This window comes from Coenobita brevimanus, chromosome 78 (assembly GCF_032717465.1).
Source record: "Coenobita brevimanus isolate Jiangsu-jjx chromosome 78, ASM3271746v2, whole genome shotgun sequence".
Classification (NCBI taxonomy): Eukaryota; Metazoa; Arthropoda; class Malacostraca; order Decapoda; family Coenobitidae; genus Coenobita; species Coenobita brevimanus.
In genome coordinates this window covers 24279103-24306602 of record NC_137031.1, presented here as the reverse complement: position 1 = coordinate 24306602, position 27500 = coordinate 24279103, and the positions used below count along the sequence as shown (strand labels likewise).

Sequence of the window (27500 nt, the reverse complement as noted above, 5' to 3'; positions counted from 1 at the left end):
TAACATAGAACGCCACACCACACCACACCTACCACCATATTATACCGCACCACATATCTCCCTCACCATACCACACCATCTATGCCACTTCACCACACTACACCAAACCACTACACCAGGCCATCTCGGGAGGTAGATGTTCAAATACACAATCCCAGGCAGCTTCACAAATTGCATACGACATACCTCCTGACACGCCACATCTCTACATCACACCACTCCACACCGACACACCACACCACCACACTACGCAACCACACTAAACTACCATACTAAACCATCACACTGCACTACCATACTACATCACCACACTACACTACCATACTACTATACTACACTAGCATACTACACCACCACACTGCACTACCACACTGCTCTACCACACTACACGTCCACACTACGCCAGCAGACTCCAATACCATACTACACTACCATAATACACCACCACACTACACTACCACATTACACCATCATACTACACTACCGCACTACATTACCATACTTTACAACCACACTACACTACTAAACAACCTTCTTTCTGATTACCAGTATGGGTTCCGTCAGGGACGCTCCACTGGCAATCTTCTCACCTACCTTCCAGTCTCCTGGTCTTGCTCTTATCGGGACTTTGGCGAAAGCTTTTCCATTGTACTTGACATCTCAAATGCTTTCGATCAGGAATAGCATAAATATCTAATTTTCAAACTGCCCTCTTACGGTTTCTATTCTTGTACCTTTGCCTTCATCTCTAGCTTCCTTTCTGGTCGTTCTTAGCGGCTGTTTTGGACGGCAACCGTTATCATCCTAGAGGTACTATTAATGATGTTCCTCAGGGCCCTGTCCAATCACCAACTCTCTTCCTATTATTCATCAGTGACTTCCTAAACTGTGCATTTAACCCTATCCACTCATACGCTGTTGACTCCAACCTTCGCCTTTCCATTTGCTTCCCGCAGCACCCATCTCATCAGTTACTTCATCAAACATGGGAAGAAGCTACTGTATGACACACCTAATGTGTGATTTGGCTCATATCTCTGATTAGGGTAGAAGTAATTGTGTTTTTTAACTTGATGCTGTGTGTGTGTGTGTGTGTGTGTGTGTGTGTGTGTGTGTGTGTGTGTGTTTGTGTGTTAATATACACACACACACACACACACACACACACACACACACACACACACACACAAAATTAATCTTACGTACAGTTAGGTCATAGCTTTATAAAGTACCGGAATGATGTAAAGGCTTCCATGTTTTATTCTCCCTCTCTCGAGACGAGTTTATTCAGCCTATTGACGAAACTATACGAACTGACAGACTACCCACATAGCATCAATAACGTATAGGAGCAGAAAACACTCAGATCGTATGAGGACGAGAATAGGAAGCAATATACAGAATAAACCACTGAAGAAATAGTGTTGCAGTGTTCACGGTTTTTTCTGTTTGTACTTACGGTATGGTTTCCATAAGTGACCCATATAGGATTTTTAAAAAGCATTTAGCAAAGGAAATCTCGGAGGAAAAAATGTTGCAAGATCCGCTACATATTCCTACATGGTTTGCATCAGTAACGCACAAGAAAAAAATGCAATGTGAAAAAATAAATAACCAAGGAAGAGGTGCTACGAAGTCTGCTGTGTCACCTGGCGTATGTCCCAAGACATTGTGTTTGTGGGGAAAAGGTAAGGTTAATAATCATCTCAAGAAAATAAATATAATAGGTTGTATGATCCTTCGTAATGTATACAAGTGATGCAAGAACAGCCATGAAAGGAGAGGGAGAGAGAGAGAGAGAGAGGCAACCCTATAGGATAATCCGGATCCCCAATGTTCATCAGTCATCCTTATCATCTACAATGAAGTCATATGAAGCGAAATTGCTGAGGGGAATATATAATAGGGCAGGGATGAGGGTTAACATTAAAATCCAAGAAAATCCATCAAATAAGCATTATTTCCCACAGATCTCTCTCTCTCTCTCTCTCTCTCTCTGAAAGAATAACGATAACTAGAGGGGCACTCGGTGGAGCGCATCTTTCCTACAAGGTCAACGTAATTTCCAAACCACTCTTCATAATGGGTTAGGTTTCCTCATCACTGATTAAGATTTCACAAAAAATGTTTTCCAGATCTAGAATCTGTAATACGACCCAGATCGGTCCAAAAACTTAATCGATTGTTCCCTGGGACATGTGCTATCTACCCACCAAATTTGGTTCAAATCTCTCTTTTGTTTTTTTAGCAGTCCTGCTAACAGACAATCTAACTTACAAACAAAACAAACAATGGTGAAAACATACTCTTCTTGTCGCAGAGAATTACTGTGTTTGTTCAACAAACTCACGTCAAACTGAGATAAGCTCCTGTTCTTAAGAGATGGGAACAGAACTACTATAATTATTGCCGCACCCACAGGGTCGGCCAAATATAATGACAGTCCGTAAGTGCGTCACTCACTCACCCACTCACTCATTCACTCACTGAGCTATTGTACTTTCATGAGGATTTCGATCGAGGATATAGGAGGAGTGTTAAGACAAAAATATGCACAGTGACAGACCTCCTTTTGGGCCAGGTTTTTGGCAAGGTGGAACCTTCTAGGGCCACCCCCTACGGGCGAGGTGGGTGCCCTTCAGGGTGGGATAGTGCATTTCTTTTTTTTTTACCAGTAAACATAAAATGTGCACTGTGGTTATTTTTTCCTGGCGCCACGGTTTTGGTAGGGTAAGATCCCTCAAAACATCCACCACGGCAGAGGAGGGAGGGATCCTCGGAAGCCGGAATCCCCAGGTCGTCCCTCCACCCTTTTACACAAGGTCATGGTTCTTAAACTAGGAACACGAAACCTTGCATACTGGTAGACGCTCATCCTGACCACATACTAGCTAAGGTGGAACCTCCGATGGTGAATCTTTACGGGGAAGGGGGGAGGACTGCCCCCATCTGGTAAAACACAACTGCCAAAGTTTTTACGTAAGCACACGAACTTTTGCACAGTAGGAGACATTCAGCAGGACCAGAGTTTATAGTGGGTGGGATCCCGGGGTTCGCTTCTCTCCCTCTACTGTTTTCATCAGGGTATTCGACGTTCTGTTCTCTGAGGACCATTAGTTCTAATTTTTTTTTCTGTGTGTCCGACTTTGGGCACAGGGTTCACAGCTTGCTCGCAAGGCCCAGTAGTCCTGCATACCATACACATCTGCATGCCACCACTTCGACTATAACACCCACCGTCAGTATATATTAAATACATGCTAGGGCTGTCTCATAAAGGACTGGTGTATTGGTATTAGCGAGGGTATTTTTACGACATGTCGGCGGGTCTTCTGGTAGATCAGTAAAGTCTGCTTTTATAAAATTCAAATCCTTAAACTGTTCCCTGCCCAAGCCGGGATTCGAACCTGGGTCCATTAGGACTACAGACCACCCCTCTACTGGTTCAGACACAGCCTCCTCAAAAGTGCAAGAGATGGTTGAATTGAAAAAGGAAAAGAAAGTGCTGAAAGAATATAAGAAGGGGAACGTGAAATAAAGTTATTTGAGGGATATGAAGTTAGTGGAAGAAAAAGAAAAATTATTTAAATTATTTAAAAACATCAGAGCCAGGTGTACACTCAGGGGCAAAATTTGGCGTCTTATTCTGCTATGTATTCCCACTCTGGGAATGTCCGTCACTTTCCACAGATGCATCATATCAGAAGGAATCATACACGGCCTGAGAAGCATGTTAAGCCTCCCTCAGCTTAACAAACACACCGAGCCTCTCTCAGATTATGAAACACACCAGGCCTCTCCCAGTTTCAAACACACACCAAGTTCTTCTCAGTTTATGAAACGTATAATGTTTCTTTCATATTAAAAAACATACCAAGGCCCGTATTCTTAGTGGTCAAGGAAGCACATTAACACCTCTTCCTAAGCGAATTACTTTGCTTCTTACACTTTACCGTCTTCCCTTTTATTCATTTAAATAATCCCAGAATTACCTTTCTCTGCATAAAAAACGTTGCCCAGCCATTTATATATATATATATATATATATATATATATATATATATATATATATATATATATATATATATATATATATATATATATATATATATATATATATATATATATATATATATATACACACACAAGGTAAGCAAGAGGTGATAGGGAGTTTCCTTAGCCGACTAAATTCGAGCCTAAGAATGTCACGTTAAAAAATAAAAGAAAAATACAAATGAATAAATAAATAAACAAATTAAAAAATCAAGCCACTCACAACTTAAGAAACACACCAAGCCTCTCTCAGCTTAGTACTGGTGGGCAACAGAAGAAAGTTCGAATAAAGCAACAGTGAAATATTAGGCGAACATTTGTTCCCGACTGTACGCACATCGATACCCTCACGGTTTCGTTTATGTATGCTCACGGAAACGCACACGGACGGATACGGTAATGGAAAACTTTCATGACCTGCCTCAAAATGGCCTATCAACACACACACACACACAAACACACATCACACACACACACACACACACACACACACACACACACACACACACACACACACACACACACACACACACAAAACCCCTTCCAAAATCCAAGAATCACGTGCATACGAACACACACCCACGCCCACACGCAGTTATCTCTCCACACAAACAGAGACATATCGTGAAGAGTGCAAGTGAATGAGAGAGAGAGAGAGAGAGAGAGAGAGAGAGAGAGAGAGAGAGAGAGAGAGAGAGAGAATTGTGTGTGTGTGTGTGTGTGTGTGTGTGTGTGTGTTCACTCGAGCTCGCACATCCCTTTCTAAGTTATACCGGAGTAAGTCATGAATGCTCTCTCTCTCTCTCTCTCTCTCTCTCTCTCTCATTAAACTCTCCTAATAATTTAGACTACTCACAATATGAGAGAGAGAGAGAGAGAGAGAGAGAGAGAGAGAGAGAGAGAGAGAGAGAGAGAGAGAATTTGCCAACCAACCTAGCAAACTATATAATTATACATTACCATACATTCTGTGCAAAGGTTACGAATTCTTTAATATTTCGATCTATCCACCTATCAGTCTATCTGTTTATCTATCTGTCTCTCTATCTATCTATATATCTATCTATATCAATCCATCTATATCTATACCTATCAATGTATCAATCTATCTATCTATCTATCTATTTATATGTCTATCTATCCATCTATCTATCTATATTTATCTATCTATCTATCTATCTATCTATATTTATGCGAGGAAGAAGGAACAAAGGCTAGGAGCCCACATGACAGTTCCTTCCAAGAAAAAAACAAAAACAATACAAAAGAGAGCCAAATTCAAGATAAGTTCATTTCGAGAAGCCTGGACACACTGCGTTGGAAAGACTGGAGACCATAGGAAGTAGGAAATACAGACAGAGGGAGACATTTCCAGAGATGAATTGTTGCATAAATGAAAGACGGGGAGTAACGGTTAACTCTTGCATTAGAGAGTTGGAAAGAAAAGGGATGAGAGTTTGATGCTAGACGGGTGCTACGCACCCGTCGTAGAGGTGGAGGAATGCAAGCACATAGTTCGGAGGAGCAGTGACCATGGAAGTAATGATAGAAAGAGAAAGATGCAACAGTTCGGCGAAGAGACAGAGGTTGAAGCAAGCCAGTAAGATGAGAAGAGTTAATGAGACGAAAAGCCTTTGACTCCATCCTATTGAAAAGTTCAGTATGTGAGGAGCCTCCCCACACATGAGAGTTGTACTCTACACAGGGGCGAATAAAACTCGTGTATAAAGTCAACAACTGTGCAGGGGTAAAGAAGGTACGGAGTCAGCTTAGCACACCTAATCTCTTGGAAACAGATTTTACAAGAGATGTAATATGACCTCTCCAAGATAAATCCCGAATGAATGAAACCCCAAGTATGTTCAAGGATGAAGCAGGATTGAGTTGGATATTATTAAACATTAGAGTGTACTCCTGTGGAAGATTTTGTCAGGTTGATAAGTGTAAGAACTGAGTCTGATGCATTGAAAACAACCAGATTATTTTTACCCCAGTCAAAGATACGAGCCAAGTCAGACATTAGGTGTGCCATAGCCTCATCTCTTGTTTGTTGAAGTAACTGCTGCGATGGACGTTGCGGGAACCGAATGGAAACGTGAAGAGTGAAATCATCAGTGTACGAGTGGATAGGGTTAGAACTAGAGCTTAGAAGACCATTAATTAATAAAAGGAAGAGAGTTTGTGATAGGACAGAGCCCTGAGGAACACCACTGTTGATAGATGTAGGAGAAGAACGATGGCCGTCTACATCAGTGGCTATAGAACTACCAGAAAGGAAGCCGTAGATGAAGGGACAGAGAAAATAATAGAAACTGTAAGAGGGCAGTTTGGAAATTAAAGCTTTATGCCAGACTCGATAGAAAGCCTTTGAGATGTCAACTGCAATGGCAAAGCTTTCACCAAAGTCCCGAAAGGAGGATGACCAGGAGTCTGAAAGGTAGGTGAGAAGATCGCCAGTGGAGCGTCCCTGACGGAAGCCATGCTGAAGATCAGAAAGAAGGTTGTGATAGGAAAGATGCTTTAAAATTTTTCTATTAGGAATTGACTCGAAAACTTTTGAGACACAGGATGTTAAAGCAATTGGACGATAGTTAAAGGGTTGGGAATGGTCACCCTTCTTTGGGACTGGCTGAATGAGAGCAAACTTCCAGCAAGAAGGAAAGGTACAAATTGAAAGACAAAGGCGAAAGAGTTTACCTATGCAGGGTGTAAGCACAGAAGCACAGTTCTTGAGGAGAACTGGAGGGACTCCATGAGGTTTATATCCTTGTTAGTACTGAGGCCAGTGATGACAGAAAATACATCAGCTGAAGGAATTTTTATGTCAGCCATGAGCAAGTCAGAGGGGGAAAGTGATGGAGGAACAGCACCGGAATCGCCTAAGGTGGAAATGGAGGAGAAAGTCTGAGTGAAGAAACCTGCTTTATCAGTAGAAGAAAGAGCTATAGAGTCATCAGGGTAGAAAAGAGGAGGGAAGGATCATGAGGTAAAGTTGTTAGAAAGGTACTTGGCAAGGTGCCAGAAGGAGCGGGAAGAAGTCGAGTTGGAGAGCTGAGAATATTTAGTAAGGATGAATATATTTGTAGCAGAGTGAAGAACAGACTTAGCACGATTCCGGACAGAACCAAAAAATCTGTGATTCAGGGGTGGGTTGGCTCTGGTACATTTTATAGACCCTCCCCTTGTTGCGGACAGCATTAGAACAAAAGTGATTAAACCAAGGCTTTCTTGCATTAAAGGAATGTATGCTTCCATGCCCCAGAGAATAACCTCCGAAAATATACAGGTAAGCTATATATATATATATATATATATATATATATATATATATATATATACTTAGGCTGCTTCCTCCAAGGAAAGGGAGGTAGCCGAGACAGGACGACACACTCCCAATTTGCTCATCCACTCAAACACAATCATTCGCATCTTAGCCCCAAAGGGGAGAAGGGACAGATCCTCACCACACCACACCACACAAGGGTCAACTGCACAGTGCAATCTGTGACATCCGCAGCAGGGCCCGACAGCATAGCTGGTTTACCCCTGCCACATCACAACAGACCCATCCCCTTTCCCGCACCTGACCTGATCAGCTCATCAGACCAAATGCGGGAGAATATTCCCTCAGGGCTGCGTCATCATTTATTAATTCACAATTCCTCTCCGTTTATTTCTGTCACGCACACTCTTCCTTGCTCAACAGACATCCCTCTCTCATCCAACGCTCTCTTCATGCTATGCATCCATCCTATTCGTGGTCTTCCTCTCAGCCTTACACCTCTCACATCAGATCTATTTATCTTTTTCACCAATATATATATATATATATATATATATATATATTCATTCATTCATTGCCAGACGCCATGTATCCCAAACAGGGTGGCCAAGGGCTTAGAGTTAATTGTTTTACAGGGAGGGGCACTAATCCTCCACCAACCCCACTTGACACGTAGGGAGAACGTTATGCCAACAGCATCTGGTGTTCCCAGGCGGTCACCCATCCAAGTACTAACCAGACCCAACGTTGCTTAACTTCGCTGATCGGACGGGAAGCGGTGTACTCAACGTGGTATATATATATATATATATATATATATATATATATATATATATATATATATATATATATATATATATATATATATATATATATATATATATGAGCCTCTGTGGTACAGTCGTAAAGTGTGCGGTTTCGTTCACTGAAGAAAGAGGATTCGGGCCCCGCCAGGGTAATAAACATTGGAAGCATTCTTCAGGACACGTACTGCATTGGCGGACACAAGGGGTGCTGCGGTTGAACCAGTGTCGGTACTATAAGTATGCTTGCACCCAGTCGGCTTGCGAGGGCCGATTACACTTGGTTCACAAACTAGACACACAACCAAAACCACTCCAACACTACAGTTACACTTACAAGCACTTCTCACCCTACATATAATCTTTACCAGACAGCCGAAGCCACTTGGTAGAGATACATTGGCTGTATCGTCCCCACTTCGGTTGGGATAGGCCGGTTCTGCAGTGGATACTCAAACGGCTGATGAGATGAGATTATATATATATATATATATATATATATATATATATATATATATATATATATATATATATATATATATATCCAATCCTGTGTTGCCCCATGAGGATCGCAGTAGCAAGGGGCTAGGCAAGTTGGTCCTGACATTACAGTTGAGAGTGACAAGCCTCACACATCCCTGAGCGGCATTACGTGAGCAATACACTCCACCCATTCCTTGGATATAACCCTGCACCGGCACAATCCGACTGGATCGCCTTAAATACTCACTAAAACACTAGGCGCCATAATTTGGTTATATGGTTACCACCCAGCATAGTATATGGTATCCCAGTGTACAGGAAACCATTTGGCTTGTCACTGAGTGTAAAGTCACCAATAGGCAGAAGGAAAAGGAAAGAATGAAGGAAAGACAGACAGAAGAGGGAGTGTAAAGTCACCCGCAGGCAGAAGGATGAGGAAAGAATGAAGGAAGGAAAGAAAAGGAAGCTATATATATATAGATAGATAGATAGATAGATAGATAGATAGATAGATAGATAGATAGATATAGATAGATAGATAGATAGATAGATATAGATATAGATATTGTTACGGAACAGAGAAAGATAATGTACACTTTAAGTGAGAATACTAAAAATCACTACTGTCCCGTAAAGTTCCAGGTTCAAAACAAAAGAGTTAGGTAAAATTACAAGTTAAAGTTTAATGCTCAAACTAACAACAAAACATTCAGGACTCATAAGGATAATGTAATGGCAAAAAACAGGTTAAATATATGGTTAACTGCAATAGCCTCTATTAACACGAAATTAGCATAAGTAAATTTATCTAAGTCAGCCCTGTTAAAATGAGATACCAGATAATACTCAGTGAATGCCAGAAATATTATTACAGATACAAAATATTATTAATGATGGCTGACAATAAGAACTTTACATGAATTACAAAAAAAACTCACTAGGCCTACAAATTAACAACTTATGCTATACAGTACAAGAACAAAATGCAATAACACTCATACTCAAATTACACAGCTGCTAGATGGTTGGAGACTTCCTGAGCACTCACAATAATAACTGTACAGGGGAGGACAGAGATGTGAACAAAATGAGGAGTAGATCTAAGTGGCAATAATGCAGAGACTGAGCTCATTATATAGGGGCCGGCAGAGCTTGATACAACTTGTAAGAAGGACGCGCAAATGAAGCCATGGGGACAAAGAGCTGACAATCCTGCTCTGAACAACAGAAAGGACGACATACTCTACTATAACGGTAGAAGGGGGGGAGTGAGGCAGAACACGCTCGTGATCAAACATGCAGCATACTGTGCGTTAAAATTACACAAAGGATGATGAAATCATAGGCTATGTAACACCTCCCCACAAAGAAAAAGAAATTTAAAGAGGAAATTTCTTATTACTCTAAAACAATCTGTCTAAAGTCTAGATAAGCAATCTGCAATAACATTTTCTTTCCCCTTGACGTGTTGTATGTCTAATGAATACTCCTGAAGAAGTAGACTCCATCTTGTCAATCTCTGATTTTTATCTTTAAACTTACTAAGGAATTTCAGTGGGTTATGATCGGTATAAATGACTATGGGGTCAAAACCAGAACACAAATAAAATGAAAAATGCTGTAAACCCAAAATCAAGGCCAAAAGCTCTTTCTCAATAGTTGAGTAGTTCTTTTGAGGTGGATTGAACTTCTTACTGTAATAAGATACAGGGTGTTCAATACCCTGATCATCTTCTTGCAGCAAAACAGCCCCAGCTCCTGTATCACTTGCGTCAACAGACATCTTAAAAGGTTAGCAAAATTTGGAGTAGTTAGCACTGGCTGACTTAATAGGATAGCTTTAAGTCTGCTGAAAGAGGATTCACAGTTATCGGTCCAGACAAATTTAACTCCCTTTTTCAGTAGGTCTGTAAGTGGTGATACAAGAATAGAAAAGTTAAGAACAAATCTCCTGTAATAACCTACCATTCCCAAAAATCTTTGTAACTCTTTCCTACTTTTAGGTCTGGGAAGATCACTTATAACCTGAACCTTAGCTCCTGGTGGTGCAACATGTCCATCACCAATTACATACCCAAGGTACTGAACTTTAGCTTGACCAAACTCACACTTTGATAAATTAGCTACAAGATTAGCATGAACCAAATGCTCAAGAAATTTACTGACATGGCATAGGTGATCTTTCCAGTTGTCACTGAAGATTAATACATCATCAATATAAACAACACACCCTGCCAAACCCTCTGTTACAACATTCATGAGCTTCTGAAATGTGGCTGGTGCATTCTTCATACCATATGGCATTACAGAACATGCAAAAGTCTTTCCTAGTGTTACAAAACATGAGATCTCCCTAGCACGTTCAGTCATAGGTACTTGCCAGTATCCCTTTAACAAATCAAACTTACTTATGTACCTAGCCTTTCCGATCTTGTCTATGCAATCTTCCACACGAGGGAAAGGGTAAGTGTCTGTTTTGGTTATCTGATTAACACGTCTGTAGTCGATGCAAAGCCGCTGTGACCCACCTGGCTTAGGGACTAGAGTGACAGGAGAACTCCACTCGCTCTGACAGGGCTCAATCATCTTGTGGTCCAACAGGAAGCCAAGCTCCTTCTGGATGAGAGGAACTTTCACTGGGTTCACACGGTAAGGAGGCAGTTTAATTGGCTTTGCGTCTCCAACATCGACATCATGCATCAACACAGTAGTTCTTCCTGGAGTGGCACGGAACACTTGCGGGTACTCCTGCAGTAATGCCGAAAACTCCTGCCTTTCCTCGGGAGGTAGATGAGAAAGCTTAGTCTGGAGATCATTCATGATATCAGGATTCTTCCCCAAACTATCACTCAGGCTCATACTGCATGGGAGAGCTTCACTTGCAGACTCGGGTGGAACAGCTACAGTGCAGACTGGATTATTTTCGTCCCGCCTGTGATATAACTTTAGCATGTTGATGTGACATAGTTGCTTGTTCTTTCTACGATCTGGTGTGGCGATGACATAGTTGACATCACTGAGTTTCTTCTCCACGAAATAAGGACCACTAAACTTGGCTTGAAGAGGTTGCCCACGAACTGGTAGCAGAATCAAAACCTGATCTCCTGGCTGAAAGTGGCGTAACCTGGACTTCTTATCATAACAAGTCCTCATCTTCTCCTGAGCAGCTCCTAAATTCTCTCTCGCCAGCTGTAAAGCAGTGGACAGCCGTTCTTTGAACTTCATCACATACTCCAGCAGGTTGACGTCATCTTCCTCTGACAGCCAGCATTCCTTGAGTAGCTTAAGGGGTCCTCTTACTTCATGGCCAAACAGTAGTTCAAAAGGTGAGAAGCCCAGTGATTCATTTGGAGATTCTCTTGCAGCAAATACAACAAATGGAAGACCTGTTCCAAACAGTATTTCTTGAGCATCGATTTGAGTGTTTGATGATATCTCTCCAACGCTCCTTGGGTCTGGGGATGGTAAGCTGAAGACGTGATCTGGGTGATGCCCAACTCTTTCAGAGACTGCTTGAAAACATTTGACATGAAATTACTTCCCTGGTCGGACTGTACCTCCTTGGGCAGACCAAACTTTGTGAAGAACCCTAGCATTTCCTTAACCACGTTCTTTGCTGAGATATTTCTAAGTGGAATGGCTTCAGGATAACGAGTAGCCATATCAATCAGGGTCAACACATAAGATAATCCTGAAGAAGTCTTAGGAAGAGGGCCCACAATATCCACCAACACACGGGTGAATGGCGCCTCAAAAGGAGGAATGGGAACTAGAGGTGCAACCTTTTCGGTCTGATTACACTTCCCCACAACTTGACAGGTGTGACAAGACTTACAATACCAGGAAACATCCCTAAAGATACCTGGCCAGTAGAAGTGTTTCAAAATGCGTGCCACAGTCTTCCTCACTCCAAGGTGTCCTGCCAAACTGGAATCATGAGCCACTCTAATGATATCCTGCCTACAAACACGAGGGATGACAACTTGATGTACAACCTCCCATTCACAGTCGGATGATGCTGTTGGGGGTCTCCACTTCCTCATAAGTACTCCTGACTTTACATAATAACAAGTAGAAGCACCGGCTGACTCTTCTTCACTGTAAGCAGAGTTAGCTAGACCTTTCAACTCAGGGTCAGCAACCTGCAACTCAACCAACTCTTGACGAGACAAATTATCAACACTACGGGGTACTGCCTCATCTGGTGAGTGGTCCAAATTAGCAAGAAAAGTGTCAGCTAGGATAACATCATCATCATCATTATCCTCTAAGTCACCAGTAAGTTTAGACTTAGCCCTAGTGACAGCACATGCAAGGAACACATCAGGGACATCACAATCCTGGGCCGCAGCCACTGGCTCACTAGACAACTGAGGAGCTGGACACACTTGACTTCCACCAATATCATTTCCAAGTAAGAAAGTTACACCTGACATTGGGAGTGTCTCAACCAACCCAACCATAACGGAACCATTAACAAAACCAGACTCTAAATTCACTCTGCACAGAGGGACAGAGAAGTAATTATTCCCTACGCCTTGTAAGATTACAGTTTCATCAGAGGAATTAACATTAGAGCCTAGAACACTGGTCAGCATAAGGGATTGGCAAGCACCTGTATCACGATATATTTTAACTGATTTCCTGTCATTACTGTCCAGAGGACTGACAAAACCATCAGACAGGAAATTAGCACATGAACTCTTGAGAGTGTCACCCACGTTCCTGCTCAAAAGAGGAGCTCCATCATGAGAATTTAAGTTACCCCTCAAAGCAGGTTCAGTTAACTCAGTTAAAGAATTCTGGGAACTCTCAAGGGTGGACACTAGACCAATTGACTGAATATTTAAAGACTCCTTTTTGTTCACATCACGCTGTCTCCTGAAACATTTCTCCGTAGTATGACCAAGCTTACTACAATAAGTACATTTACTTTTCTGAAATCTAGAGGTGAAGCTGGTATTTACTTCCTGAGAAACATCATCTTTATTCTCTTTCCTGTTACCTGTACTCTGAGTAGAGGCAACGTACTTACTCTCAGCTTTCCCTTTTTCTTTAGAATATCTCTTGTGAGTGAGAACATATTCATCAGCTAAAACTGCAGCATCAAACAAATTATCTATTCTTTTCTCATCAAGATATAGGCTTAAATCTTTATAAATACAACTTTTAAAGTCCTTCAGCAAAATCATCTGCTTAAATTTGTCAAAATCAGAATCCACGTTCTTAGAATTTAACCACTGCTCTAACAGATCTTTGATTTTTGCATACTCAACATGGGAATGCTTATCTTGCTTGTAAGTTGTCCTAAATTTTACTCTATTAGCTTCAGGAACAAGCTCATAGGCCTTAAGAATCAAGCTCTTAACTACATCATAATTATCAGATTGATCCTGAGGCAAAGATGCATAAGTTACTTGAGCTTTACCGGTGAGAACAGTTTGAAGGAGTACTGGCCAATACTTTTTTGGCCAATTAAAACCTGTAGCTACCCTCTCAAACAACTGAAAATACTTTGTTAAATCAGATTCATTAAAAGGAGGGACAAGTTTAACATTTTTAGCCACATCAAAATTATCAGAGCTAGATGATCCAGTTCCACCTTGTTTCATGCGATACTCATGGTCTGCCTGAATCCTAGCAATTTCAACTTGTGCCTCAGCCTCCTTAGAACGGGCCTGAAATTCAGCCTCCTTAGCACGAGACTCCGCCTCCTTAGCACGAGACTCTGCAGGGCTAGCTGTAACTTAGCTATTTCAATCTGCGTTTGCTCATTTGGAGGAGTTACATTAAACAAGCTGTTATTAATCATGCCAACAATTTGATCTTTAGAATGATGAGAGTGAACAGCAATTCCCAATTGTTGAGCAACAAGCTTAAGTTCATTCTTTGTTCTGTTTTCTACATCACACACTGTTTGCACATTTGACAAAAAATCTTTGGCTTCATCAAGTGTAGTAATAGTAGACATCATGAATAAGTAACAGTCACAAAATATCAAGCAATATCCTTATGATAATATCCTGAATATCCTGATATGAGGTCGCCAAATTTATGTTACGGAACAGAGAAAGATAATGTACACTTTAAGTGAGAATACTAAAAAATCACTACTGTCCCGTAAAGTTCCAGGTTCAAAACACAAGAGTTAGGTAAAATTACAAGTTAAAGTTTAATGCTCAAACTAACAACAAAACATTCAGGACTCATAAGGATAATGTAATGGCAAAAAACAGGTTAAATATATGGTTAACTGCAATAGCCTCTATTAACACGAAATTAGCATAAGTAAATTTATCTAAGTCAGCCCTGTTAAAATGAGATACCAGATAATACTCAGTGAATGCCAGATATGTTATTACGGATACAAAATATTATTAATGATGGCTGACAATAAGAACTTTACATGAACTACAAAAAAACCTCACTAGGCCTACAAATTAACAACTTATGCTATACAGTACAAGAACAAAATGCAATAACACTCATACTCAAATTACACAGCTGCTAGATGGTTGGAGACTTCCTGAGCACTCACAATAATAACTGTACAGGGGAGGACAGAGATGTGAACAAAATGAGGAGTAGATCTAAGTGGCAATAATGCAGAGACTGAGCTCATTATATAGGGGCCGGAAGAGCTTGATACAGCTTGTAAGAAGGACGCGCAAATGAAGCCATGGGGACAAAGAGCTGACAATCCTGCTCTGAACAACAGAAAGGACGACTTACTCTACTATAACGGTAGAAGGGGGGGAGTGAGGCAGAACACGCTCGTGATCAAACATGCAGCATACTGTGCGTTAAAATTACACAAAGGATGATGAAATCATAGGCTATGTAACAATATATATATATATATATATATATATATATATATATATATATATATATATATATATATATGTGTGTGTGTGTGTGTGTGTGTGTGTGTGTGTGTATAATATTCAGACCGATGTTATCATAACCCCATTTGCTCAAGCTAATTCATACCCGTCTATAATACATACACAATAAAAATACATCTGAGTGTAGGCTACACACATGCATGTAAGTATTCATGCGTAGAGAGAGGATCGTAGTACACACACACACACACACACACACACACACACACACACACAAACACAAATGAAAGGAAGCGTGACGACAAAGTCTCTCTCTCTCTCTCTCTCTCTCTGAAAGTACAACTGGTTACTACTATTGTCAGAAATGGTAATACTGTAACTCCTTCTCATTTCCTCCCTGTCTATTGATAATCTTCCTCTTGCTCCTCCTCCTCCTCTTCCTCGTTTTCTTTTTCCTCAATTTTTTCTTCCCTTCCTTCTTCTTCCCCATCACTACTGTTGTTTCCCTCCTTGCCTTCTGCTCTTTTGTGTCTCTCCTGTCACCCCTTCCACCTTGTCCTTCTCCTTCTTTAATTTTCCTAACTTCCTCCTCTTTGTTTTCAACCTACTCTGCTCTTGCTTTGTTTCTATCTGTTTTCTGGTCTTCCCATCTTGTTTCTCTCATCTTTTTTCTTCTGAATTCGTCATTTTTTTTTCCTTTCCCATTTTACCTTTTGCTCGTGTACGTTTTCCTCTCCCTCTTCTGTCCTTCCCCTCCTTCCTTCTCCTACTTCTCACCTTTTTCCCCTTCATCATTCCTCTATGTCATTTTTCCTCCTCATGCTCTTCCATATTTACATATTCATTCTCCTCTCTGCTTTCCTCTTCATCTCCTACTTTCCCTGTTCCTTCCTTTTTCGTCTTCTCTTTGGTCTTTCATTTTCTTTTCCGTATCTTCCTCCTTTTCCTCTTCCTTCGCCAGATCTTTTGTCTTCCTTCTTGCATTCTTCCTTCTCCTATATCTTCTTCTTCTTCCTCCTTTACCTCCTCTTCTTTCATGTTCCTGCTCTTGATCTTGTTCTTATCGTTTTTCTTGTTCTTGTTGTTGTCCACCATCACCATCATCATCATCACCATCACCAATCATCACCATCACCAATCATCACCATCATCAATCATCACCATCACCAATCATCATCACCATCACCATCATTAATCATCATCAACCATCATCAACCATCACCAACCATTACCATCACCATCACCGTCACCATCATCATCATCATCATCATCATCATCTTCTTCTTCTTCTTCTTCTTCTTCTTCTTCTTCTTCTTCTTCTTCCTCTTCTTCTTCTTCTTCTTCTCCTTCCCCTCCTTTTTGTAGTCCTTTTTCTGTTTACCAGTATATCATCCTCCAATGGATTTCTCTCTCTCTCTCTCTCTCTCTCTCTCTCTCTCTCTCTCTCTCTCTCTCTCTCTCTCTCTCTCTCTCTCTCTCTCTCTCTCTCTCTCTCTCTCTCTCTCTCTCTCTCTCTCTCCTAAAACTCATTTAATCCCATTAAAAAATATGCATAAAAACGAGAAATTGGGATGAATAGACAGTAGAGAGCTGTAAAACTGTTAACTAAGAAAGGAGAGAGAGAGAGAGAGAGAGAGAGAGAGAGAGAGAGAGAGAGAGGAGGGGTAAGGGGGATATAAGTCCGAGGTATAAGACCACAACCCATACCAATAACAAACTCATTCACCAAAATCAGTTCAAAATTAATGGAGGATAACGCAGCCACATATTGGATTTGTGACCCCAGTATAATTAAAGAGGATGAGGTGATTAACACAGCAATTACCGTCAGTGTTAACATTAATGACGGGATATTAGCTAAACGTGACTTTGATGCAGAGAGAGAGAGAGAGAAACATTGCTTGGACTTGTCGTTATTGGGTTTGTTAATCTTTGTGTTTCTTTTCATATGTCTCTCAATTTTTATGGTTAAATATTTTACCTGTGTATATAATTCATCTTAGTCGTGGGTAAAGGCGCCCGGCATGCTGCTCACTTGACTTAGCGTTGGCTTTAGATGACTCTACATTGAGTGATGAACCAAAAGATCTCCTGTAGCAAAGGAAAACATTTAGAATCTTGGGTGATAGCCATAGAAGCAAATGGATACCTAGTGTTGTGAATTAAGACAATTCACCGGTGATGTCTGATAAGGGTTTATATCTGAGGGATCGTTTGGGTTTACTGCTCATACAAGATGTTCAGTAAACAGGCAGCAAAAATCAGGGGGTGTATTCCGGAAACGATTCTGGATGCAAATTACTAAATGAGCATATTGCGAAATCTCAATAGTTTGGGAGTTACAGCACTTCACAGATCTGCTAGGAATGTCTTGGAATCAAAGGATTGTAAATGAGACGCTCGTCACTTAGTGAAATTTATTAACAGTATTATACAACATGCTTTACAGCAAATGTTCACAACTCAGGGCCCCTTGCTCAATGCACGCTGCAGCCCGTCGCAAAAGTGACTGTAGCACACGTTCCAAAGCTCTGGGATTGTTGGTGATACGTGCCTCATTGTCCTGCACACAACACCATTATTCCTTACAGTTTGGAACCTTTGTGGCATACACTTCACTTTTAATGTGTCTCCATAGGTGCTCAATTCCATTACGCTAGAATAACAAGGGATTACCTCTAAATGCTGTGTGTCCTGGACAATGGATCGGGCGAGGTGGCCCAGTGCCGTGGCCACCTCGGTCACCTGACATCACTCCCCTTGACTTTCACCTATAGGGGCACATTAAACGCGAGATGTATGCTACAGAGGTTCCAACCGTGAGGAATTGTGGCGTCGTGTGCAGGACAATGTGGCACGTGTCAGCAACAGTCCTGTGGCTTTGGAACGTGTGCTACAGCCACTTCTGCAACGGGCTGCAGCATGCATTGAGCAAGGAGGCCGGACTCGTGAACATTTGCATTACTGTATATATGAATGACGCACCAGTGTTTAGCATATTGTATAATATTGTCAATAAATATCACTGTAAATGATGGACGTCTCATTTACAATCCCCTGACTCCAACACATCCATAGCAGATCTGTGAAGTGCTGTAACTCCCAAACTATTGAGATTTCGCAATATGCTCATTTAGAAATTTGCATTCAGTATCGTCTCCGCAACACATCCTTGATTTTTGCTACATAATCACTGAACACCCTGTATAATGCCATTCAAGGATGAGTAACTGGTCACTGTCGCAGTAAATGTCTGCACTGAGTTGCCTAGCGTCGTGTCTCAACGCTCCTGACGGGGCAATAATGGATTAAATGACTGTTTTTTTTTTCATTTATACTTGTACAACCTTTTATCTGTATACACTTGTATTTCTTCTTTCAGGCACCACTTTATCATGCTTATCTATGGTATTTTCTCTCTATATGTGTTTCCTCATCTCTCTTTCTCTCTCTAGGAGTATGATGAATGCTGTTTTTTCACTGTGTCTCTTTCACTTTGTTACTCTTTTCAGGAACCTTCAGTTTGGTACAGATTTAAGTCTCTGTTATCGGCAATTTCAGTTATCCTCATAGCTATAAGGATAACAATTGACAAAACCGTTCCTTCCATCTGGCTGCCCTTTTACCAGCTCATACCACTCACCTTCAAATACCTTTCCTGCCCGTCCATATATCTGGACATTTGTCTCCCTTTTCCTCCCTCCCTCCCTTCATCTTTTTTACATGCATGGTACTACTCAGTCTCTTGTTCTCCATTTTCACCAAGAAGTAATTGTTTTCCGTAAAACCTGGACTCATTCAGTTTGAAAGAGTTAATATCGCTGGCCTTGCGATAAACAGAAACAGAAAGTGATTTCTCTCATCATCATCCTTATCGAAGAGAGAAACCTGTACTGTACACATCCTTATCATAATCATCATCATCATCCCAACCAGTTTTCCTGCCCAAAGATGAAAGGAGGTACGGCTTAGAGAGCAAGAAACACACACACACACACACACACACACACACACACACACACACACACACACACACACACACACACACACACACACACACACACACACACACACACACACACACACAGTGGATATCAGTGTGTGCCACCATTCATAGAGGATGGAAGACAGTAATACCACAGGAAATATGAGACTTACACAGCCCACCCAATGTTTCTTTCTTTACCTTACTGGGACTGGCAGGAAGCACATCTATCAAGACACAAAATACAAAAGTAAGAAATACAAAGAAATATTACAAAAGCATTATGATATATGAGGTTAACGTTGGGTCTGGTTAGTACTTGGATGGGTGACCGCCTGGGAACACCAGATGCTGTTGGCATAACGTTCTCCCTACGTGTCAAGTGGGGTTGGTGGAGGATTAGTGCCCCTCCCTGTAAAACAATTAACTCTAAGCCCTTGGCCACCCCGTCTGGGATACATGGCGTCTGGTAATGAATGAATGAATGAATAAGGTTAACAGGGAATCAGCAAATACAGAAATACAGGATGCTGTTATAATACAAGCATCATCGTCATCATACCGATCTCTTTTTCTCAACCGAAAAAGGTGAGGAAATAGAGTAAGGTGAAAGGTGAGGGCAGACGCCTTGAGGAACTTAGCCGCGTTGTTCGTCTCCGTAACATAGGCCTTTGAGCCTGTGGCGGGTTATTAGCACAATAGCCAGGGATACAAGGCCACTGCATCATCCACATAACTACAGTTACCTCTCTTAAGTCTTACCCCAGGAACTCATTTTACATACCAAACCACAACGGGTGGATGGATATCTGAATCGAGTGACGCCCACGCCAAGGTTCGAACCCTGATACTAAGGGGCCAGCAGTTTCGCAGTCAGCAATGCTAACTACTCATCCACGGCGACTGAGTATATTACATATCAGAAAACACAAAATCCAATGAAAAGCTAAAGCACGCATCTACCTTGCTTTGCTGGACTGTCTGAACGGACTGTCAATAAAATGTCAAGCCATTTACCAAAAACAAAACATACAATACACTGTGCTACAGGCTGGTTCATTTCACCTGCTCGTGGAGTGCTACCTTGCAGTTGTGAGCATTCTTGAGTACGGCTTCGATCTAGCAGGGCCAGATTAGACAGGTACAACAGTGTTAGGATGGCCTTCTAGCAGCAATCAGACTAAGAGCACACCCAATCGTCTCTCAAGACCCTCTTGAGTCAAAGCACCAACTGGAAAGGGTGGTGGCTCTTCAGGGGTGGGAAGGAGGGCACAGAGGAGGTTGGCAAGGCAACCTCATCCCCCTCCACTCCCAAGTCCCTTTTAAGCCAGAACCCCAGCTGGAGAAAGTGGTGGTGGCCGTATGAGAGGTGGGACGAGGAGGGTGCGGAGGTCAACCAGGCCACTTCATCACCCATTTCTCCTGAGACTGGAAAAGGTGGTGCGGCTCTTCAAGGTTGGTGTCGAGCCTGCTCATGCAGGGCTGCCATATAGAAGGGAGAAGGCTTTAGTGCTGCATCGACTAAGTGGGACCATGCTAGAAAGGTCCATTAGAAGCAGTCAAAATAAAAGCACTCCCCAGTCACTGGAGAAGGAGAGGGGCAGGGCAAGGCAGCCCAACTCAGTGCAGGTCCCAAGCCCGGATAGAAAGGAAGGGTGGGCGTCAGGAAGGGCATCTGGCTTAAAAAAACGGCCACAACCAAAACTGGGCCATGTGACGAAGACTACTCGAACTCATCAATCCCATATAGAATTGGGAAAGGTTGAAAGAAAAAGAAAAGAAAGCCAGGATGCTTCATCACAGTTCTTTTGTGTTGCGGGATAGGGTAGGTCTGCTGGTGTGAGGGGCGCAGATACTTGACTGATTCGTGATGTTACTGACACACCATTTGATCACTGGACAAAAATCAGCCACTCCTGAGAACTATAAAATTTTAAGGGACTTAGAATGTCATGTAGGGAAGATATTGGTAACGCTGACTGAGCCTTCCCCACTACACAAGAGAAATGGAATACGTAGTGTATGAGCCACACTATACTGTAGCCCTAATTATCCCCCTTCTTCCATACCATACTTGGATACACAGAAAGCACTGACCCACACACTTCGGGTTTCATAAAAATAAATGGACGGTCAGGTTAGATATTATAGCCCCCCCTTTTTTTTTTTCACTTGGCAGAGATCCCTACCTCCTCTCACCTCACCTGATGACCAAGTGTAGTCAGACTGTAGGATGAATTTGGGTTGTAACCAAGGAGACTTTTCCAACCATTTAATTGAGGCTCAACGAATTTGACGTAACAATGACTAAGAATCCAAGTTGTGAGAGTGGCCCAGTTCTTTTAGATGAAAACGAACCAGGTGTGGTTTGTGAAGAATACGAGTGTATGAGACGATATGAGGGGGTCGGGGGATCTAAAACAACAACAGATGCTGCAAAAATTGCCTTAGTCTGCAGTCCCAAGAGCAGCATGAAATCAAACACTAATGATGTCCTTCCATCTAAGTAAGATGCCCTACTAGCATGCCCTCTTCTGCGTCTAATTCCACCTGGCCCTAAGTTGGTGGAACTACAAGGAAGACAGTTCATCTCCACCTGGGAAAGAGCAGACGGGACAGTTGGTGAAATCGAAGAGCTGGTTCCAGACACAATCAGCATGGGAAAGGCATCCACAGGTACCAGGTCAGGGCACCTGAGAAAGGTGCAGTGAAGTGTCTCTGACATCTCAGGTGGAATGGACCTGGAAAGAGGGAGAGAAGAGAGGAGGCCTGAAAGTCAAACGATAGACCTCTTGCTCCCCCAAGCGTACATCCATTACACCACCCCACTGAGAAGGGAGGAACGAGGGGGGAATGAGGAAGTAAAGAGAATATAAACGAAGGAGGAATAGGTACAACACCCTCCTCTCGGGCCCCCAATTTCCCAGGAAGGGAAGGGAGGGAAGGAGGGGGAGAGAAAACAAGAAGAGGAAAGCAAGTGAGATGTAGTCACACCAGTAAGCCTCCTCCGATGGGAAACAAAAGGAGAAGGAACTCCCTCTGCTCGGAGACACAGGGAGACAAAGGGAAGGGAAGAAAAACACAGAAAACACTAGCCAGGGGAAGGATGATACTGCCCATGCCCCAAACTCGGGCTAAGATAGCACTGAAAAGATGGGATCAAGACCCAGGACACAGAACAAAAGGGAAGAAAAAAAAACAGATAAAGGAGAAATACAGCACTCCTGAAGAAGAAGAATAGTACGAAAACAAACCTGTAAGCTACGGAAGTGTTTGGAGAAAATCACAGCCAAAGGAGCAGTCAGAAGAGGAGCCGGGCACAGGCACCGGAATTTCGCTCACGTAGAGATTGCATGAAAATATGCAGGAGAGAGTAGATTTGCTAGAAGGCTGCAAGCAATGTGTTGTTTAGAAGGAGGGAGGACAGAGAAAAATGGCAGATAGCCAGCCCAAGCACAGCTGGCTGCCATATCTTCCAAGGGAGTTATGGAAAGATTAGCATAAACACTGAAATATGTCATACATCTTTATTTACGTCTGACAGAGCTAGTTGTGGCCTAGAAAAGTATTTCTGGATGATAGTGATAAGCTTTCCTGATGACTGTCTAGACAGGAAGGCATTCTTCAGTAACAGCACTAACACTAGCATAGCCAAAAGTGAAACGCTTTGCTTCAGTTAGCTGGACAGGGAGGAGGAGGTGGAAGGGAAAAGAGTAGGAGGTAGGGAAGGAGGTGGAGATTAGGGATCATAGGAAGAAAGAAGAGTGAGGAGAGGAAGGAGGCGGAGAAGAAGGCGAAGAAGATAGAAGGGGGTCAATGAAGAGAGAGGAGAGGTAAAAAGGAAGAGAAGGAAGGGAGAGCAAGAAAATATACGTAGAAATAGATGGAAGAGGGATAAGAGGAGGAGGAAGAGGGGAGAAGATAAGAACAGGGTGGGAAAAAAGATCAGAAAGCAAAAAAGGAGAAAAAAAAAAAAAGAGAAGATGAGGAGAAGGTGTGGGAGAAAAGGAAGGAGAAGGAAAAAGGAAACGGGATGAAAAAAAATGTAGAGAAAGGAGAGAAAGGAAGAAGGGAAGATGAAGAAAGAGGAAGAGCAAGAGGGAAGGAGGGATAGGAAGAAGAAGAAGAAAAGAAGAAGAAGAAGAAGTGAGAGAGAAAGAGAGAGAGAGAGAGAGAGAGAGAGAGAGAGAGAGAGAGTGGTGGATGGTTGGTATTACTGAGGGCAACCGTGCTGAACACAGCAAGAAAAGTTTAATTCGTCGGTGCTGGTGGCGAACACATTCTCTCTCTCTCTCTCTCTCTCTCTCTCTCTCTCTCTCGTAAGCTAAGTACAACCGTCTAAAGGTAGCAAGAATAAACTAAAGAACACATCGTTGAAGTGAAGGGGTTCTGGACTATCCCAGACAAGCCTCGGGACCCTACGCTTTAAATGCGGTTATTTAGGCTCTCCTGTCACCATTTTCTTGCCCCACTTGTGACGCACTTCAAAGTTAAACTCCTGGATTTTTTTTTTTTTCATCCCTAAGTTTTCCCGAAGCATAATATCTCCATTCATTATTTTTTCTCTTGAATATTATTTTCATAAGACAGTCTTCCCATCATCAAAGTTGCCAACCAATATTTCTCCATCATATATATCTTTCAGTAAGTTTTTTCATCGTGAATAATATTTTCCCCAAGTTTTTCATCGAGTATAATATATATCCATAAGTTTTCCCATCGAATGTATTTTTTCCTTAAGTATTTCTATACTGTATAATATTTTCCTTACGTTTTCCATTCTGTATAATTTTGTACCTTCAGTTTTGCATCATAGAAAATTCCATTAAGTTTCCCATCATGAATAACTATCATACGTATTTTATTTCCATCGTATAAAATTCTATTCGTAATTTTTTTCATGGGATATAATTTTCATTCATAAGTTTTTCGTTATCAAGTTTCCTCAGCTCGGATGGTCGTTTCCTTGCAAGATTCCCCCTCTCTCTCTCTCTCTCTCTCTCTCTCTCTCTCTCTTTCGCGCGCGCACACACCCACACACACACACACACACACACACACACAATTTTCACTACCTTCACCACCACGGCCGCCACCACGTCCATTACAAGGGATGGCGACCTGAGATGCAATTATCAGCAATATCTTAATGGGATTCCAGGTGGGTGAGTGGACCAGGGTTGGACTGATAGGTAGATGGACAGACAGACAGACAGCTAGACATGTAGATAAACAGATGGTGCGGTAGACAGAGAAAGGTGGATAGAAAGACAGGCAGATTCGCTGATAGACCGATTTTGACGAATAGATATATCGGGTAGCTAAATAGATTGATAGACAAACAGACAGATAGATTGACACAAATGTGGATTCAGGCGGATGAAATAATAGACGGATATAAATGAAAGAATAAGTGAGATGGACTGCAAGATAAATCAGGGACAAAAAGAAATCTTATATGATTTATGATTGGATGGATAGCAGAAATATATGAATGAACACACACACACACACACACACACACACACACACACACACACACACACACACACACACACACACACCGCTCGCTGGTGCAGTGGTAACGTTCTCGCTTGCCAACTGGTGGACGGGAGTTCGCGCCTCGCTCAGGTTGCGAAAAGTTTCACTGACGAAGTGGGTGGTTACTGTCCCCCTTGAGCAAGGGGACGGGTGTGTGCGTGTGTGAAGGTCACAGCCTTGCCCTTAGATCGGACTATATGAGCTCTCAGCTCCCTTCCGGGAGGGTAAAAGCTGACCATCACGACCATCAAGTGATCCTGACCGACCCGGTGAATTACACACCATACCGCCTCAGTGCCAGTCAAGCTAAAGAAAGCAGCTTCCAAACACCGCCACCTCTTACCTGTGTACTGTTTCCCAGTGGTACTGTTATTTCCACGTCGAGTTACCCTTGTCGTCAAAATTAAGGAGTTATGCCTATGGGCCTGCCTGTCTGTCTGTTTGTCACTGTCTGATATGTAGGCTATTCTCCATGACTACGTTCTGGGAGTGTGTATCTCATGTGGAGAATGTGTGTGTGTGTGTGTGTGTGTGTGTGTGTGTGTGAGAGAGAGAGAGAGAGAGAGAGAGAGAGTGTGTGTGTGTGTGTGTGTGTGTGTGTGTGTGTGTGTGTGTGTGTGTGTGTGTGTGTGTGTGTGTGTGTGTTGCTGGTGAGAAATTATCCTGGCCTAAAGTGCTTGTGAACAGGCTAATGAATAAACGATAGATGGATAGATAGACTGGTAGGTAGACAGATAAACAAAGACAGATAGATAAATATACGCAAATAGATAGACAGATTGCTAACAGATGAATAGACAGGTGTGTATGCAGGTACACAAACAGCTAGTCAGAGCAACAAGTTTGACGGTGGGTTGTTGTTGCGGTTGTTGATCGACCTCGATCTGTCTGTCCAAGACGACCCATCAACCACACGCAAGCAACCGCTCCTGTAGGGTCATCGCGTACAGTGTATTGATGTTCCTCAAAGGTTGCCCAGGGAAAAGTGTGGCGAATGGTTCCTCGATGGACACCGGTTTTGAGGCACACAATCCAGTTTGCAAAGGCATCATAGCAGGCTCCATGCAACCACGTTATCTGGTTATATGGGTACTACCCAGTAACACAGAGAGTAGGCCAGCATGCTCTCCAATACAAGTTTCTCTGTCAACACCAAACTACATGCACAGTACACACCACACTTCCTTTTCAAAATTAAAAAATAAATGGCGTCGAATAACGTAGACTCGGAGTCCCCGGGGGGGAGGGGACCATAAATGTCCCCACCTTCAGCCCCTCTCCCGGTGACGACTCAAGATGCCTGGAACCACTGTCTGACCTCTTCTTCATTTCTGCAACATTCGTGGCCTTTCCTCTAACTTTCGCTCTGTTGAGCACCACCTTTCCATCTCTAAACCTCACCTTCTTTTTCTGACTGAGACTCAGCTGTCTGAGGCAACTGACAGGAAACCCTTTTCTGTATCCTCTTGCTTTCTTTATACTCATTTCAAAGCCAAAGGTGGCTGTTGTATATATATACGCAACGACTTATCTTGCTCTCGTGTTCCTGAACTCGATTCTTCTGAATTCTCTACACTCTGGCTTCGGCTTTCCTGTCATTCTCTGACTAAATATATCTGTGCTGTTTACTCATCTCCTAATTCTACTGACTATCAAAAATTCTTTGACTATCCTACTTCTACGATGGAACACATTCTATCCATTTCTCCTTTCTCTGAAATCTCCATTTTAGGAGATTTCAATGTTCACCACCACCTTTGGCTCTCCTCTCCTTTCACTGATTCACCTGGTGAACAAGCCTATACCTTTTCTATCCTTAATGATCTAGAGCAGCTTGTACAGCACCCTATCCGTATCCCTGACCTCCTTGGAGAGCTCCAACATACTTGACCTCTTCCTGACAACTAATCCTTCTGCTTACACTGTTAATCTTTTCTCTCTGTTGGGCTCCTCCGATCACAACCTTATCACTTTAACCTGTCCTATCACTCCGGTACGGCCTGTGAACCCTCCAAAGAAACGTCGTCTGTGGCACTTTGAAGCTGCGGATTGGGAGGCCCTCAGGCAGTACTTCTTTGATTTTCCCTGGAATGATTATTGTTTCCATGGCCAGGAGCCATCTGGGTGTGCCTTGTGCATTACGAAGGTTATTCTCTTGGGCATGGAAACATACATTCCTTTCTCATATCCTTTAACTAATGCACGAAAGCCTTGGTTTAATAACGCTTGTTCTAATGCTGTCCGCAACAAGGAGAGGGCCTATAAAAGGTACCGGAGCCAACCCACCCCTGAATCACATCTTTTATACGTTTCTGCCCGGAATCGTGCTAAGTCTGTTCTTCGCTCTGCTAAAAATAATTTCAACCTTACAAAATGCTCTCAACTCTAACTCGAATTCTTCCCGCTCCTTGTGGCACCTTGCCAAAAACCTTTCTAACAACTTTACCTCATCATCCTTCCCTCCTCTTTTCTACTCTGATGGCTCTGTAGCTATATCCTCTACT

At 42.3% G+C, this 27500-nt stretch overlaps 1 pseudogene; it reads right to left on the bottom strand.

Annotated features, from left to right (window-relative positions):
- Window positions 1–8023: 8023 nt before the first annotated feature.
- On the bottom strand, window positions 8024–8142 carry LOC145408899 (5S ribosomal RNA; annotated as a pseudogene).
- Between the last annotated feature and the right edge of the window lie 19358 nt (window positions 8143–27500).